A 3,389-nucleotide genomic window follows, 5' to 3' on the forward strand; every position below is an offset into this window, starting at 1 on the left:
AGACTCAAAAAAACAAAAACAAAAAACAAAACAAAAAAGGATGTAGTGTCCGTGACAAAGTGGGCGGAGCCGGCCGTCACCATCTTGGATACATCATCACTCCCGGATAAAAGAAAATGGGCAGCGAGGCGGATTAGCTGAGGAGACGTGACGCTAACAGCAGACAAACGGCTAGTAGTGACAGCAGCGGCAATCCACCTGTCACTCAAGTGGCCACGCCCTTAATTATGCAGAACTTTAATGCTTGATATAATTTAAATGGATGAGTTATAAAAAAAATTCACCCCCTTCACAGTTGTCATGAAGGGCAAAATTAGAAATATAGACCAAAACCACTTTTTGTACCAGGCTGTAAACATATTTTTCTGCTGTAAAGTTGGGCATTTTAACATGGGGATCTATGGGATTGACTCTTTTGCATCCGGTCTCTAGTGGCCAGACGATGAATTGCAGTTTAAGTCTCTTCCGTGTTGGATTCAAGAGAGAGACCGGAAGGTTGCCGCATGGCCGCGGATCACTTATCAATCTTATTAAAGATGAAGATTGAATTAATTCTGATCCTTAATCTTGATTGGCTGAGCAGTGCTCCAAAAGTGATTTTTCAGGGACTCTTTCTGCAGGTTACATCATTACGCCAGTAGGTGGCGACAAGTGACTCTGTCTTTATAAAACTTTATAATACCTTTTTCTCCATCAACTCAAATTTTTCTTTCATAACAACTCTTCTCCATCAACCTTGCTTCTCATTTGCATTTGCGACACAAACGAATCACCAGTGATGGGTGGAGAATAGCCGAACATGTTGATCTCCTGACCATTCTGTTGTCCATCAAGGTTGCTGTTGGAAATTACACTTCAAGTACAGCAATTTAATGCAGTTAATTAATGCACTACTTCCAATTAAATGAGTCATTTAGATGATTAGTAATTTGATTAAAAGGAAACAGAGTCTGATGTCTGGCTATGAATTTCTTTAATGTTCCCCAGATCAGAGTCACAGCATACAGTGTGTAATAACTTCTAAATAAAGAGAAATATCATCACCTTATTTATATATTTTTACCTTTTCTTTTTTTAAAAATCCATTATTAACACGTTTATTCTTCATCAAGTGTGGCGTTCTGATTCTGAACATATAGTAAAACAGGGCAACAGGTGTAAATTAGCTTTAGGACCCAGTATAATGTTTGTTTTGTTAGAGAAATAACATGTGCTTCATTTATTCAGTAATCTTTAAACCACCAGGCTTGACATATTGAGACCCTCTGGCGCTCTTTATGCCATCTGTATTTTGGCATTCATTTACTAGACGCTTAATTCATTAACAATAGTATATACTTAAGTGTAGTAAAATGTGATCACAAAATAATACTTTTCACCTATTTTAGATATTTAATGAAGTCCTGGTTGCATTTTGGTAAGAATGTAATGCTACAACAATTTCATGGCAGATGAAATACTTGTCATAACCACCAGGGTTTCCAGTGCTTCCAGTCCATATCTCCATATTAAAGATTTCTATCTGAAATGAACAGCTGGTCATACTTGTGCAGAAGTATGAGTGACATTGATATGCTACATGATATGCTCAAATACAAGAGCAATAAATCACCTCTATCCACAAATCCTAAAACTAAATGAAGCAGCAGAAAGTGAATTTAACCTCCAACGAATGGGATTCATCAATTTTGCTGGTGGCTGAATTACAACTTGCACCTGTTGTCCTGGTCACAAAGTAGGCTATCTTATATTTCATTCGACCAGAAAAAAACAAACAAAAAAAACAAAGGGGGAAAAACATTAAACAAACAAGTAACTGAATATTTACAAATATTTTCAGTTGATTTGTTCTCACACTTAAAAATGTACAGTTAAATTCTATTATCCTCCTCTCACTGTACGCCTACTGAAGACCCAATGAATGGCTCGTAATGGATGTAGAGTCTTTATTCTGGATGTACCACAACATCACACTCTAGTGGTTGAGCGTACAAAACCAAACAAGAAAAATAACAAGAGTCTCAACTCATCTCTTAAAACAGTATTGATTATTAGAATTGAGGTTGTTTTGTACGCAGCTCTAGTCAACTCCTCATAGTTTGTTTAAAATGGAGTTTAGATATAACTACAACCACACAAAAGTCCACAGATGGTACATATCCACAGGTCCAGTCTAGACTCCCAGTAACAACCCAAGCTTGTTACAGTCTCCTGTTGTTTAGTGTCCTGTCGTCCATTGGGCTGTTAGTCCACAACACAGAATAAAGTCCTGTTTTTATGACACACTAAACCTCCAGTATGCTCCCTCAGCTTGAGTCTGTTCATGTTTTACGGCATACTGGCATTAGTTCTTGCTCTGATGATGGTCCTGTGTTTGGCTGAGAGAAATATTGTGAGCCTCTCAGACTCGACACACTGAGCCAACAATGAGACAAACACAAACCGTCATCCTCCCGTGACACAGACAGCAGTGGCAGAAAAATAACACTAACAAGGCATGAACAGAAGAGAAGTGATTGTGTTAATCCCGCAGTGATTCTGAGCCATTCGTTCTTTAACCTGAACATGAAATCATTTGCTCTATTTGCTGTGCTTGTCATAACCGAAAAGGTCAAGTGTGCACTGCAGTGCAGACAGATGTGTGATATGTAGAGATGTGGGTAAACACACCAAACTGATATTATGAGGTGCTTCTAGCCTCTTCCTATAGCACAACATACAACTGTTTTGTATGTAAAACGGCCTAAAGCCAGGTAGGTTTTCATGAAGGAATGACAGAGGGCCACAGATCTGATTTTTGTGTTATGAAGATTGAAGCTTTCTCTTTCTTTGTGCCTCTCTGACCCTTTTTACACCTGATATTACGATGCGTTTTGGCCGATCGGATCACAATTGGATGGCGCTAAATACAGGTGTAAATGGGGTCAAAAATGTTTTGAGCTTGTCCACTTTCCACCACTTCCAGAGGTATTTAAAAACACATTCGGCCGGATTGCTTTCGTAGTGTAAACGCTCATGTGGTCGAATGTGTTCAAACAGCCACAAAAGACCGTCTACTCTCCGTCTACTGACCTCATGCGTAACATTATGGGAAGAGCTCTAGACAGACGGGATTTACACTTTGTCGGCTGGAGACCCAAGTTTGGTTTGGAGATGAAAAACGTACCATGTTCTTTCTCCATTCCTGATTTCTAACACACACTCACAGCGTTCGGCTGATCTTGCAGCTGTCAGAGCAGAAACTAAAGCTGATGCTCTCCATATGTTTTTCTGTCGTCTCTGAGTGCGTTCATATGTGAATTAGACAAGCTTATTTTGTCCATTAGATCGAAAGATCTGAAAAAGCCCTCCCTCCCCTCGAAGAAATCAGGACAGAAGCGGTTGAAAGT

This window comes from Scardinius erythrophthalmus (genome assembly GCF_964197995.2).
Source record: "Scardinius erythrophthalmus genome assembly, chromosome: 2".
NCBI classification, from domain to species: Eukaryota; Metazoa; Chordata; class Actinopteri; order Cypriniformes; family Leuciscidae; genus Scardinius; species Scardinius erythrophthalmus.